The sequence below is a fragment of the Syngnathoides biaculeatus genome, chromosome 4, assembly GCF_019802595.1.
Source record: "Syngnathoides biaculeatus isolate LvHL_M chromosome 4, ASM1980259v1, whole genome shotgun sequence".
Lineage (NCBI taxonomy): Eukaryota > Metazoa > Chordata > Actinopteri > Syngnathiformes > Syngnathidae > Syngnathoides > Syngnathoides biaculeatus.
In genome coordinates this window covers 27,787,753-27,803,924 of record NC_084643.1, presented here as the reverse complement: position 1 = coordinate 27,803,924, position 16,172 = coordinate 27,787,753, and the positions used below count along the sequence as shown (strand labels likewise).

The 16,172-nt window shown below is 38.9% G+C and overlaps 1 protein-coding gene across 5 annotated transcripts in view; it reads left to right on the top strand.

Moving 5' to 3' along the window:
- The window catches only part of LOC133499926 (EGF-like repeat and discoidin I-like domain-containing protein 3), a 142,336-nt gene that overhangs the window by 48,030 nt on the left and 78,134 nt on the right, over positions 1 to 16,172 (top strand). The gene's annotated exons all lie outside the window — the stretch shown is intronic.

The following is a 16,172-nucleotide window of genomic DNA, read 5'->3' as shown; positions in this document are numbered from 1 at the left end:
AAACTTGTTTTCATGACAGATAATCTTGAGGAGGAAGAAGTGGACTTTGTGTGTGAGAGCTTTTGAGATCAGGATGATGCAGGAGTCTATCTGTGAATACAAATTGGCCAAAGCTGAACCATGGCATGATGATTCTGGGAATTCAATTCCTACCTTACACAATTAATGGTTTCTGGGCCGTATTCGAAGCACAAGTCTTGCTCTATGGCTGTTGAAGCTGTACCTACTTCTTATATGAATGTCTCTTTAATTTAACCAGAAGATGGCAGAGAGAAATGTGATTTGGTGCTCCTGCAAGAGAATTCTGGAAAAACCTGGGCATAATTGGCCTGTGGACAACAGCTTAATAAATAAATAAAATCAGTTCATTATCACAGCAAGCCATTCCATCTCAATTCCGGAGGAATACGTTGTACACCCTCAGAAATGATAAAGTTATGTTATATGACTAGCAAAAGCTAAGCCCTTTTTGGAACCAATAGTTTTAAGACCTCTTAAAGTTGCAGTAAAATCAACCAAAAAAATGTTACATCCTCATATAAGTGATGTTATGTTTCAAATGCCTACATAATTACTGGTAATCCAACAACATCTGTGTGAATAAGGGGATACATTTAAAGAAACAAATGTCTTTCCAGGGTACATGCGAGCTGTCTTTTATCTTCAACTTTACTTGTAATGAAGACTTGGATATCTCTTAAAAGCTCCTTAATGGCCAGTATGTTTCTAGTCATCAATGATTGATTCATCTCCATCATAAGCTGCTTTCTAAATCCAACCCCATGTCTTTTTGATGTAATGGCAATTTTTTTAAACCCTTATTGAGACAGCGTAACCATTTCATCTTTCATCAAGTTGTTCCTCAGATCAGAAGTGGTCCTGCACCGGATGGCGGTCTTTGCGATGCCCCTAGATTGCACCCCCACCCCCCAAGTTTTCACCAAACATTCTCAGTCCTTCTGGAAGCCAAAGCAAGCACATTCCCCAGAGCTATTACATCCAATTAGGAAGAGTGAGAGTTTCACCCCTCCTGTTTCACTAACAATGTGGAATACATTGGAGCAAGTTGGGTTTCTCTTCTATTCTGTGGTGTGAAGAAATCAGAGCACACATGTGGCAAAGAAGCAAAGATCCTCTTTTTTTCAAATTCGGACTCTTCATTTTGCTGATCGACACTCAAAATTGGAAGAGTGACTTGTTAAGTGTGACCGTTTTTAGTTTTTGATGATCACGATGTTCCAAGTTATAGTTTCATAACCTCTTTGAACATGGCATTTGGTAGAAGTCATACAGCCAATGTTAAATCGTTTTGTACAAAAAAAAGAGAGCATTTTAATGCTACACTTTAATTAAATTCTGGTACCACCGGCCCACCAACCCTTTCAGCCTTTGTGCTTTTATATCCAACATTTCATTCGTAATTTAAAAGAAAGTGCTGTTTACAGGTTACATTTTGCTGATCCTTAAACAAATATGTTTGTATCTTGACATATTAGATGCAAGAGACTTAAATTGTCTCAGGATCAATCGATGTAATTGTGTTACTCCAATTACCAGATCAGATATTGCACTGTATTGACCAGTATGAATGTTGTCAATTTGTCTACTTTTGTATTCTTGATGAAGTCGTCTGGAGGATAGCGTATGTGCAATCAATACTTACCCTATTTGTAAGCGTGGTCTACCACTTTAAGGAAGAATTTTAAAAACATCTGATTCCATGATTGTGTGTCTCTGGCTGCTGGATGCTTTACTTCATTGTAATGAGTTTTCTCTCAGTATCATCAGATTGTTTAGTCTGACTAATTTCCTTGAAGGAACAATGAAATGCTCTGTTTGACTCAACTTCCCACACGTATCATATGGGATGTTGTGGATTTTCCTGTATTTTTGCGCATTTTAAATCAACAAGAGCATTCAAAAGTAAACCATGCTAGCTAGTCACTCTATTGTTTCAAGTCAGATCAAAGAATTTGGATTAAAACAAAAATAATACGACGATGCGTTTTGCCTATAGTAAGGTGGATTAGTGCTTAGTATGCCTGTTTTACATTTTTTAGGTTTAGTGTTCAATTGTCCTTGCTGATCTTCAAATGTGGAGGTTCTCTTTTCTCTGGTACTCGGGCTTCCTCCAACAAGAATGTTCAGTTTACTGAATACACTGATTGCCCATCGGTTTCTTATTTTGCTATTCAAAAATCCACCAATTCGCTTTAATTTTTAAATTCCCATAGAACTCTTTCTCAGTTATTTGCTGAAAAAAAGATATATATAATTTTTGCACTCTTTCTTTAAGTGCTCGTTCTTTAGCGCACTAAGATAAGATCAGGCCGAAGTCATGGCTAATAGATATGAGGTGATGCGAAGCAAGTACATTGAAATGATGCATCTTGACTGAGAAAAAAAAAAAATTATATCAGAGAGGAGGGAAGTTAAACCTGGGTGGTGAAGGTCATTCTCAGTGCTTGTGTATATCTGGCGACTGATGGAAAAATGGCTCATATTTTTTAGGCTCAGGCAACTTTATGTTAAAATAGATGGTAACTTGGGCGCAGCTGTACGGCGTTGACCTCACAGTTCTGAGGACCGGGGTTCAAATCCGAGCCAAGTTAATGTGGAGTTTGTATGTGCTCCCTGTGTATGTGTGGGTTTTCTCCCGGCATTCCGGTTTCCTCCCACATCCTAAAAACTTGCATTAATTGCGCTTTCTAAATTAATAATAAAATTAAGTGTGATTGTGAATGTGACTGTTGTCTCTCTCTGTGTGTCCTGCGATTGTTCTGGCAAACAGTTCAGGACGTACCCCGCCTCCTGCCCGATAACAGGTGGGATTGGTTCCAGCACTCCCGTGACCCTTGTGAGGATAAGCGACTAAGAAAATGGATGGAGTCAATTTTCTAAAAAGCTGAAGAGGTTTCAGAGATGATGTCCCCTTTGATTTCTCTTCTGACATGGACGAATGAGCTGTTCACATTCAAGATGGTGTTGATAAAAAGGGATACTGTGCTTCATTCACTTACATAGAATAGCATGAACAATGTCTTTCTAATTATTGGCGGTATTGTTTTTGTCTGTGTGAGTCATTTCACAGTCAGCCACCAACTCCAAACCAAGATTTAATGTTAATGAGCACTACCATGATGAAACAAACACTTCTAAGTGTGACAGTATGTGGGAGATGGATGTGTACTGAGCATCTGCTGCGATTGTTTTGTGTATGCGTGTTGGTGTGGACATAAAAGTGACAAGTGTCACTTCAATATGGCACATACCCATATTGCCATATGTGTGCTGTTGCACTCAACTATAACCTCAATAAATGCAGACTTGCTTTGACACTGACTTTCTAATGATTTACTCCCATAGAATAAAAATGTAAATGAAATGAAACGGACAAAAACGTTTTTTTTAACATCATTTCAGAAGTGCTACTGCTGCCCATTGAGGACAGACTGTGTAGAAAATGGATAGATTATTTTAAATTGCAGAAAGTTAAAAGTCTGTGCCTGAGTCATATGGCAGACTTTATAGAGCCAAAGACAGAGATTGTTGTATTCAAACAAGATTTGATTTTTGGATGAAGGAAAAGCACAGTTCAGCATACGGCATGCTCCCTCATTGGTCTCCCACGTCGCAAAGAAATTATTGAAAGTTTGTGAAGTTTTACTGCTTTAGATTCAGAACAAGAGAGTCTTGACAGACACAAAAAGGATTTGTCAGCCCCAGTGAGTGGTGTCACAGCTCCCAGCATTAGCAGTGGCAGCCAACTGTCAGTCTTCATGCCACACTGGCAAATGGGTGTACAATCCATTACTCGGATTGTTTTTGACTTTGTCATGTGGTGACTGGCCATGAAGGTGCAAGTGATGATGAGCTTTATGGAATCTGTATGTCAAGTGATCATCAATATGACAACAATCCAGTAATCAATGATGCGTTTATTACTAATATTCCAACTACAGTGACGGCTTTGAAAGCTGAATGTCCCAGAGGTTGTACATTTAGTGTAAAATGCGGATCAAAGAGTTCATGGCCAGTCCATCCCTTCCTGCAGTTCTAGAATATACTCCCGATTTAGCTTGATTGTTTTGCAAATTAGCCGGGTGGGTAGTCACCGGTTGTTTCCTATAGGAATAATTGTTTACCTGCAAAGTATAAATAAATTTAAGGTGTCAAGGAACATAACATTGTAGACATTCTGAATTCCACCAGTTTGTTAACTTGGGTGTGGAAGAGCCTCACTCAAATCTTCAAAACTTCCTCAACTCTTGATGCATCAAGTGTCTTTAAACGCGTGCACATTTTAATACAGCTATGTATTTCCCATACCCATCATCAAGTTCCCTGCTGATGTGCAATGGTACTATGGCGGTATTTTCCAGGTTTTTGTACCTGTGTGCCCAACACACAGACTTTGCTATCTCCATTGAACACCTTGGAAGGCCTATCAGCACCATACTGGCTGGTCTCATTTAGATTATGGATGTTATTACTGCTTTCTAGCACTCAGTCAGATTAAACCAATATGTCCCAGGATGGAGTCTTATCATGCTTGAGAGACGACCTCGTCGTGAAAAGCACGGCTACTCTTTTGAATTAATCATCGTTCTTTGTCTCACATATATATGAACCACAATGTATGTTCATGTGTTTTACAAAATTGAGCTATTTGTATTCTTTTCAACCTTCACTTGGCTAACAGCTACTTGTATGAGTTATACTGAAGAGATAATGTAACATCCAGGGCAATGTTGATGAAATATTATAGCAAAATATCACAGAGACAGGACTGTAACCAGAAAGCATCTCTTTGAAAATTCTCAAAGGCCCGATTTACTTTTGCGTGAAAAATTGAGTACCAAACTTGTTTGCTCATGCAAACTGGTAAGGAAGCTGATCTGCTAACCCCACACACCTGGGTTTGACCCAACAAATGGACAAAATTGTTGCTCATTTCTTTTTTTTTCAGCATTTTTATTCCAACTGAGAAGTGGAATAGATGCAAACGAATTAATTGAACGCACTGTGATCCATCAAGCCTGAGGCAAATTGCAGTGGTTGAGTTTCCCTTTACATGTCACATCTGAAAGACAGGTATAAACTGGTGGCACTGTGCTTAAAACCATGACTGTGGTTTTTGTGGTGAGGAGGAGGTTATTAGGGAAAATTTGACAAGGAGAATGAATCTTTTCCACTGGTGAAATCACTTTTTAAAATGTAAGAAACAAAAATTATTGGAACGTAACACATAGTATTCAGCAGGGTAATTATGGAGCTCCTGACCAGTTACGAGAGGGATATATGCCATATCCATCCAGCCATTTTGTGAGCCACTTATCCTCACGAGGTTTGCGGGAGCCAATCCCAGCTGTCATCGGGGAGGTGGCAGGGATGCACTCATCATTAAAAGAATCTGCATTTCAAGTAAAAAAATGGGTGGCTCACTTTGTTAGAGCTTGAAATGCATGCTTGCGATTCATCACTTAAAATACTGGGATGAAGCCAACATGTATTTAAATCTCCTCTGTGCTTCTATTCTTTGCGTGGGAGTGAAAAAGTCATTTGGATGCCGAGGTGTATTTATATTTGCTTTGTCTTCGTGAACATGTAGCTGAAGTGTTTTCTTTGTTCGTCTTCTTCCGCTCTATGGTAAGGAAGGAGGAAATGTCAGAGAGAAACTGTATGAAGGAAAAAAATACAATTATAATAACTCCTCTGCCAGACCTATGAGAATTTGGGAAAGTGTTAGGCTTTTCCTTCCATTCAAACGTTCTCTCAAAATATTGCAAGAAACTGTCTGTTAGTCCCAATAGCATCTACTTGACTTGTTTTCCCAAAGACACTTTAACTACTCATATAAAGGTGGGGGAATTAAAATTTGTTTTCTATTAACTATCTACTGATATGGCCAGATCACCCAAACTGGATTTACAGTCCAATGTTTCTAAAGCCCTTGGACAACACTACGTGAAACATGTGCTTTGGGCCGTCAAGAGGAGTACTGTTACTCCACTGATATACACTACGATTGGGGAAAGCCATCGGATGGTTCTGCAGTGGTGTGAACGGTATAGGAGATGGATGGATGCTTGAGTTGCTGCCATCAATAATTATCTCCCAGCCTTCTAACATGGGAGGCTGTCTATATTTCCTGATAAGTAGCCAATTCTCTAGATGGAAACATGGACCTGCATTTGAATCATACTTTAATTATATGAGCATGCTATCGTTAAATGGTGATAAATGGTTGATCTTAATATTGCATCATGAGAGTACTGCTTGTTTTTATCCAGACATAATGTACAAGCGGAATTTCATGAAGCATGCAATGTGATCATTATATTTTATTTTTTTACTTACGTTTTTTTTAATGGTGATCCTATGTGGGTTTTGGCTTTCCACGCCATCCGTGGGTTCACTCCTATCTGTCAACCCATTTGTCAGACTCCCTTGTTCTTCTATGCGTGTGTCCAGGTTTCTGGCCCATTTTTGGAGCAATTTTGCAAGTGACGGTGGAGGACTGTGGTAATGATGGTAAATGAGCCAAATGGAGAGGTGCCGAGCCAGTCAGCGGGTACAGCGAGTGAGATTGTGCGCCATAGGGGTTAATCCGACATTGGCGCAAAATGATGGATACATATTAGTCCAAGGCCTCAACTAGGACATAGGATAATTGGTTGGTGTGACGGGGTGAAGGGTAGTTTGGAAGGATTTTTAACCTGACAGGAAGCAGGTGTGCCCCTCTTTTTAAACTGCACATTGTCAGATTGGATGCGGAGGGTTACTACCCATACGTGAGTGCGTATTGCAATTATTGATGGCTCAGTTTAGTCGGATCACTGCATACTGTAACATACATAGCAGGGATGCAAAATTTTCCTTCTTCCCCTCCTCCCTCCGACACAGATGGTGAGGAACCAACTTCAACAGGTGGCAGATTTTTATACTTGATAACGTGATTTACATTGATTTTTGTGTTTTGTGTGCATGCCCAACTGTGCCTTCTAAGTCTTGGCTGGGCTTCGTCCTTCCCTTCAGTTACTCTTATCGTCTCACTCATCTGGCCCGGTTGTAACAACTGGTAATTAAATTCACGAGGTAACCTTTTTTAAATTGCCACTTATAGTGAGTCTTTTGTGTGTGATGTGAACATCTTGACTCTTTTAGAGTTTTGCCCTATTTTCGACCATAGTGTTTTTATCTAAAGTTGTTGGTGTCTTCATGGTGTCTTTGCAATCCAGAAGAAATATTCTACGAATTCAAACCCTTACTTGTTATGTATGAATGTATCAAGAGATGCCTTTCCTCCTTAAATGCAGTCCATTAGCTCTACCTACAATACTGTTGGACTCTCATTCTTAGGAAACCAATGATACATAAATGTCCTTTAACATAATCTAAACAAATGCACTGTTGGTTAAATGAATAAAAAGCTGGTCCATGACAACACACTATTAAAATACAGGCAAAGGCTAAAGGTTTTCGGGTTTCATTTGACAGGCAGAAAGGAGGAGAACAGCGGGAGAAACAATTATCAGACTTCATATCGACCCAAATTAGGTGTGACTTGCGACCACTGACCTGGAACTGGACTTGAAGGGAAAATCGGACAGTATGATGAGGAAAGTCACATGTGAGACCGCACAGCTTATCATTGTGCATGACAGAATTTTGCATTTCATCTGTAGTCACGATGTATCTAATTTACATATTTTATTGCACTCTTGTCGAGGTGAAGGGAATATTTTTGCAAATACAGTATTTGCTTCTATGGGGACTTAGCACCTTAGAGTTTATGTGGTACATGAGCCTCATATTTCACCATCCAAACTACATTCAGATTTTCATTGAAACTCAAGGGTAAACTGAAAAAAATGTGCTTTGTCTGCTCAACATAGCATAGGATTGTCTTTCATTTTATTGCCAATCTAGACCAATACAAGTGATGAATTTCCTTTCAGTGAACCACCTTTGGAACCTTTGTTTATGTAATTCTACGTTACAATGCATACTCACCATATTACATAAAGAAAATCTCTCATTACTCTGACCCACTTTGAGTTCAGCTGCAAGAAGAGAAATGGCTTCGCTGAGTGTGGCGCATGAATACAATAAGAACAAATGTCTCTCACCTTTTTTGATTGAATTCAGTTAGTTTATCGAATAAATTCACTGTGATTTGTGAATGCGGTATAATTTTGCAAGGAACAAAATCTCTCGGTAAAATCAAACCCATCTCAGTTTTAATAGCCTGTGATTACAAAAAAGTGGCAGTCTCTCATCAAGAGCCTAGACTGCTCGAATATCCAAATGCCCCCCTTCAGTATCAATGCAGGGTAATTTATCACATGCTCTCATGGGGGCTCATTTTGTGCACAAGAGCATCTTGCATAAAATGAGAACCCATTGTAGAGAACACAAGATGTGTCATTTACTCACTTATTCATCTGGGAACTCCCATATAGCTCACTGTCATAGTTTGCAAGTTATTTTGTCTTCCTTCTACATGCCACACATGCATTTCAAGTTTAAGATAAACCGAGAATAAAGAAAACCATGTAAAGTACATGAATATCTATCTGCTTCTTCACACCAAGTGCAAATAGGTATCAGTCAGTATAAAGCAAGTCCCCCAAACATATAGCTTGTTTTAAGAACTTTTTCGAAGTCTAGCTTCAGTTGTGATTATACGGTATATATATGTATAGTACAAATGTTTGCTTTATATTTCAAGTGTAATTGCCGTTCAACTCTCCTACTCTTCACGTCTTTGGAGACACAACGACGACTGCAATTAGTCTATTCTATGCCTAAGTCCATCTCCGTACCGCATATTTTGAGTGACTTGTAAATATGAAGAAAGTCTTGATACATATATTGCCCATGTACTACATTGAATGCAAAAGCAGTGTCGAACCAACACTAAGTTTTTATTTTATTTATGTGCCTAAAGATATTTGGCAAAATGATTCCTAAAAAATCCATGAAATAAGTGGTTGATTAGGACAAGTGGAAATCAGCCTGTGTAATTAAGTCATTTTGATTTCAAAGACTGGCCAAAATCAGACAGACACTCAGCAAAACATGTATCATCAAATGTAAACAGAAGTAATAATTTGAAGTTATGCTCCATTGAAAATCCAGCTGGTTCACTTCCATTCTTATAAGTCAAGTGCCTCAGCAGAGGATACATCAGACGTCCTTCAATTTAAGATAGCCCGTCGAAGGTGCTACATCCTTGATACTTGATTCATCTTTAAGACAATGAACCTCTCCGACCTGTCAATCACTCGTACAATAATAGCCAATTAGATAGCTGCATTGTCTTAAGCCCTGGTTTGACCCGCCCCTCTTGTCGCCACGTCCCACAAGCAATGCTGGTTATCAGTCGTATGTGCTTGGAAAAGTTACGAACAAAATGTTCCTCAGATGCGCTTGGGGAACATGCAATTCTGATGAAAGATCTCGGGCTAGTTTTCAAGGGGGCCAGTTGATTCATTTTCCAAAGCCTAAAACACAGTTGACGAAGTGTCTACGATGGATTAAGGCTTGCCGAAGACCGCAGGTACAATTAAATGTGGACAAAATAAAAAAACACAAGGCTGTATGTTCGAAGGTAAGTGAGGGAGAAGTAACTTCTCTGAGTTTGATTTAATTATTATCAGCGCTTTATACATGGCAGGAGAACAGCTTTTACTTTGTTAGTGTATCACTGACTCGCTGAATGAAGTGTGTAATGTTTTGTGGCGAAGAGTGGGGTTACTGATACGTAAATGCGTGATGTCATGCAAGAGAAATGTCTATTTCCCAATTTGTATCGCTTCGGACTTTTAAGACAGAGTACTCGGTTCCATTACGAGCCAAGTCAAATGAATACAGGGTTAGGGTTAGGACTACAATGATATTACTCATGAGCTTTCCAAGTAAAAAGTGCTTTACAGGTGCAGTGCAATTCCACAATTTTATCCTGTTCGATTTCAATATGAAGTTTGTGAGGCATCAAACTTTTTTGCATCGATCGCCAACATTTTGGTATAACTGTGATATTGCATCCTGCTCTGTCCAAAATCTTAATTCCGTGTACATATCCTTACGTGAAATAGTTGAGACCTCTCTGTAGGACTCTCTTGGACAAGTCTGACGCATTTGACTAAAACATACCCCAATATTATCTGGAATGCACGATAGAGGATCCAGTTCAAACATGTTCTGTTCAATCGCCATTTTGGAAGATTGTGGGGCATGGCAACTGTAGCTAAGGGGGGCGGAGCTGAAGATTGCCAGTTGGAAAGGTCCATTGAGACCTTCCTTAATTTGGCGCCATGAGAACAACTCCGGCGTTTCCTTTGATGTTTATAGAGAAGCTAGGACCGAGGAACATTTCGCTGAGAATATCCTGTATGTTTAGTGCGATGAGCCCATCGGTTCACGATCAGCTTCGGCCCCAAGTTGTGACCGACAGCAGCTGCTTGCAAGTCATTTGATTTTTAATTAATTTTGAGTCTTTGTCCTGTTCAATAAATGGCTGAGAGGGCACTTGTGACTCTGGTTCTTCCTGCCCACATTTGAGGGCTTTATACTACCTTTGTTTGTCCATGCAGCGGCTTACATGACGATCTCTTAAAAATCAAAGATGTGGAACTTGGGGTTGTCGTACAACAAGATACTACTGTCAGTTTGGTCAGCTTACATTTGTTCATTGACCAAAAAAAAAAAAAAAAAAATCAAAACTAAGTCAAAGCTAATAAAGTGGACAAAACTTGTCACGATGACAATAACAGTCAATATCCTTGTTACATGCATAAAGCGAATGAAGCAATTACTTCATCATATACTTTAAAAGGTGGTCATCACAGCCTCACTCCCTGCCTCTACACAGGTTGACTCAGATAAATTGGAAAAAAAAATCACAGGTGGTAATTGATGTTATTATCGACAATCTTCTGTTGTTCATGATCAGAATCAAGAAAAAAACACCTTGTTAAGAGGGACCTTTAAGGGTGATGCTGTGACATTTTGGTGACATTTAGTCTCTGACAAGACTTTCAAAAAGATGTCGATCTTCAATGTGACCTCTCTGCTTTCATTACTGTTTGACATATTCCAACGGCATTTTGCCTCTGCATGGTTCGTAATCCGTTCAACTCTAAGTGCATTTGTCTGACTTTGTCAAATGTTGATGGGCTGAAATGGTGGCAAATGGGTGACGGTGCAGGAGACACTTACAGCAAGAGCACTCCGCAGCCCCTGCTGGGAGTACTGATGTAGTTTTAGTGCTTCAGTGCCAATGTCGATCAGTGGAGGTGAGGGATGGGTTCACTGACCAAGAGCCTGTGAACCGCAGAGGCCCATCTGTAAAGAAAGGCGGGGTTAAACAAGATTTGACACAATTAGACCATGTCACATTTGGCTGGGACTACGCCAGCTGTGCGGTCACAGTTGAGAAGCTCCTATGTAAATGCCACTTCTCCCGAGGCCAGTCAAATGTGTTCTTTTAAGAATAAATAGTGTAACAAGATGGACACCTTAACTCAGCAATGCCAAATCCAACTGAATGGGAGCTGAACTGACAATAGAGGTGTGCATTTTGGGACGGTCATTATTGTGAGTGAAACTGAAGCCATGTGAGACATGCGTGGTTATCGAGCATTAGATTAAACACAGTGCTTGTGTATTTGATTCTTCTCCTCCACAACTTGACCCACTTCACTGGGATCAGGAGAAATCAGCCATCCAGTCAGTCATGCTGGGTCTGGCCGCTCTGTGACCCAGTGCAATGATGTCAATTTATAGGCATTACAGCAGGAATTTTAATATATGAACATCGTTTTTGACTTCATTTATTACCAGTGAAGCTGTGAGACTTCACAATTTTCTTTCTTACTTTTACACCAAGTCTTTATTGAAAGGAATGGGGTAACCTTGATGTAGTGGGTTATTTTTGGAACAATTATATCAACCTTAAACCTTTTGTCAGCTTCTAATTATCTATGACTGAGCATTACAACACAAGTCAGTCCCCTTTCCTTTCTCATCTGTATGTAGCTATAAAATATATAAAATAGATCAAAGCACGACAATATACGCACTGTATGACAGAACAACAGAATGGCCAAAAAAGCTAAACACTACACCTCAGGGATGAGCAGCGTAATCAATTAAATGTCCTTTGTTCTCAATCTGTTGGTGATCACCGATGGACTTTTATTAAGAATGCACACTTATTCCATTTAATAAGTCACATGCACATGCATCTAAAGTACATGACCTCACTTTCTATGGTATTATTTTTTCTAAATATACAGTAATTCTTGCTAAGTTATAATATGGACTGTAATACAATATGAAATGTAATTACTAAAATGTAAGCTAATGTCTGTTAAAACTGGCAGCTAAAATGTAGAGGCGCACAGACCAATAAATTCAACCATGAAAATGTCACGTGGTAAATCCCCAAAAGAAAACAAATAATAGTTTCCTGTGTTTAACCACTGGACATGTTTCCGCATCTGATTGATTGAACTTTCTTTGCAGCCTTGAAAAGAAATCACGGCGCTCCTGCTGGACTGCGCGGAAACTCACATCGATCACAAGGCGAGCGATAGCTCGAGCAGCTGACATTCAGACAGGAAATCTGCTGCTGGGACCCTGCAGACATGTACACATAAACACAGTCAGGCATCACACAACAAACACAGCGCAGTGAAGTAGGTAATACCTGACATCCCGCAGAAATGTTCTGGGACGACACGCAGTACACGGTCCCAAACCTGCTTATTTTAAATGCAGGGTTATCCGTAGCATCTTGTCAGCCTTGCGTCTTCTTTGTCCAGAATCAGAATCAGTATGGGGCAGGGTTTCCATCACCGCAGTCTGAGAACCGGCATCGGATATTTGTTCTCAGACATTTTGGGGTGAGAGTCAGCCACTTCCTACTCTTCATGTTGGACTGGTAACCTCATTTTAATCAATGCAACTACCGTCATGCTGCCCATTATTTGACCTTGAGGTGATATTTCTTCTCATCCCCTCATCCAGATTTATCCGGATAAAAGGATTAACACTTAAAATCGCTCAAAAGTATCTTTGATGTCTTCTCATTTACATTTTATGAATAAATAGTAGCGTTGAGTTCCATTTTGTACGAATATTTATACATTACTGCTTATTTTGGTGTAGCCCTTTCAATGACTTCTTTATTTGTTGCTCACGTTTGGATCCATTTCCACAAATCATAGGGTGTCCAGGTGTCCATAAATCAGTCTTTTTAAAATGTTGTCATATAATGTCTTTCATATCGATTTGATCGTAAAACTTACATTTCTCTGCCATTCAGAACACAATTTTTCAGCATCTACCAGACACCCTGTGCCCTCCTCAAAGCCCTCCCCATTTTTTTTTTCTGCTTTATGGTTTCTCCACTAGCGAGGTGTCAGCATGATTTGGTCCCACTATAGATCGTCACGTCCAAACATCCTAGAAACCTGTCACCCGGATTCCCTCAGCTGGCCTCGCCTCTGTGAAAACTCGTACGCATTGTTCTGTTCAACTGATAAGTTGCTACGCTCATTATTAGTTAATATAGGTTCCTCTCACTTGCAAATGGAACCACTTCGATGGGATTACCTCATTTGTAATTCCTGTTCACGGGGCTAATTCCTGCAGGAGAACAATAATCTTCTTACTTGTGATGTTTAATTCTTTATTTTTTTCTACCTCCTGATTTTTTTTTATGTGCTTGGGTTAATCTCTGAAAAATGTATGAAAACACGGCTGTCTACATGACAACCAAACTGTCATTGCTTTTACCTTGCCAAAGATGACCACGTGATATTTGCATATTTCACATTGGTGAACGTTTAAGATTTTTTTCTAATCCTGAAAGGGAAAAATGTTTCCCCTGAAAATTGATTTGCAGCCAGATGAGAATGCTGCATCTTTTCTGATTTTTGGGCTGTTTAACATACAGTCAACAGATGATCGCATTGTTTTTTGTACAACTGGTTGGAGTGTGTGCCTCACAGTTCAAAGGTTTGGTGTTTGAATATTTGCTTTTAACGTGCAGTTCAGAATTTGTATGGTTCCCCATATTTTTCTTCTGGTAGGCAAACTTTCTCCTAAATTCTAAAAACATCCTTGTTAGGTTGGTGACCATTGTCCATAGGTGTGACTTTCTATACGTGCCGTATGATTGGCTGGTGACCAGTCCAGTCCAGCACACCTGTGACCCTAATTAGGACATGCAGACATAGTAGCTTGAGAAATCCCAAATGAGCACGAGGGAAAATGCAAACTCCACACAAGGAAGGCTTCAAATCACCAAGTATAGAACTGTGAAGCAGATGTGCTGACATCTTGTCCACAGTGCCGTCAAAATTACATATTTGTGAATAAATTCTTGCATCCCAGCATGCCCATCAAATTAAACTGATTTACCAGATAGACCAAAAAAATAGTTTATTGTGCAAAATATGAAATTGTAGAAAGCGTGTAGCTACACCTGGGGACAGAAATACAAACAAAATCAGCCCCAATCTAATAAAACAAACAATGTCTGGTTACAAACCCTATTATATGTTTGAAACGGTATCCTTGGTTGCTAAGAAAATATTCACAAAGAAAAAAAAGCTCCTTAATGGAAGTCAAAACAAACTTCATGAAATTACAACTCACGGAGACAAGTGGCTTTCCATACTTACAGTAGATCGATAGGGTATCATCTTTTGCACAAATGTTTTTACTTACGTCTGTCAGTTGAAATCTTACAACGCATATATTTGCATTGTAAGATTTTACTCTTTTGGAGTTTATCTTCCATCATAAGCCAATAGGTCGCTAAGTCTCGGAATAGTTGTTCAACTCAGATGTTAAAAATATGAGCTCGCCATTTGTATCCTGTTGACTTATGAAGCCACTAACCCTGCTTGAAGACCTTGGCATAAACCTCCTGCCGCACATTTGCATGAGTGCCAGTACAGCTATGAGTCATGCTGCTGGAGATCATTCGTGTGTCATATTAAATTCCAGAACAGTTATTAATCAACACGAACTTTTCTTGTTAAACTAAAATGTTTTTCCTTCTGTCTAACTCTCCAAAGCACAGATGATAGGAAAAAAAAAAAAAACAATAAGCTTCTTAGTGTTTACGACACTGTAAATGCTGAATAGAAACAATGGTAGAGATATATGTGGAACTGCAGGCTATTGTTATTGTTTAGTATATATTATCACAATTAGCAGTTATTGCAGTGGAATGGAAATATAAAACTTTTTTAGCACAAAACAGTTGTTCACCTCTAAAAGAAAATTATGTAAAATTTATACACTCATTCATATAAGAAGGCGGCAGTTGTTTGCTTTTTATCATTATACTTTAAAGTACCCTGAAGGATGAAGTGATGCATTAAAATAGACGTGCAGCCCCAAATCATAGTGCATTTATTTATTTGCAGTCCCTCAAATGTTATATCATAATTGTGCTTCAGAGCTTCCCGGGATTCCTGTGCTTTTAAATCTGAATATTTTTAGGCATACATTATTTCAAGTGATTCAAGAAGTTTGTCATTGATAATTTGTCATTCCAGCACTTCCCAAAGCAGCAAAACAAAGCTATCGGGACCTTTTTAGTGTTGTAACAATTTGTTTTTATTTTTAGGATTTGTCTTTTCTTGGAGGTTCCTCCCATTTCGCTTTAACCGATGTATGCACTTCGGCACCTTCTTACTGTTGTATTTTTAGATTCTTTACTTTTTGTAAATTGCCTGCAAATGGTCCTAATTGTATTTATTTATTTTTTTTACATCAAATAAAGAGAGACTCAGAGTTTTCTTTAAAGTATTTCAGTTTAGAATATTTGTCTAAAGAAGACACTTTATATATGACAATAAATTTAAAGTTTAAGCATTCTGAAATCTGTTGGCGAATGAGCAACATTTTGTTAACAGTGTATTTGTTTTTTGTTTAATAGTTACTGTGATGAATTTTCATTACTGCTCAATTCCTCACATTAGTTTTGTGTTTCAGTGTCTTGTAAGCCAATGATGGCTTGACACCTTGTTTTGATGTACAGTATACACTACTCGTGAAAAGCTAGGGATAGTTGTCTTCAAAGTGAATTTTTAGGATTAACCTACAATGCATTATAACCTTTACAGTCTAGCCCATTTTGTCTT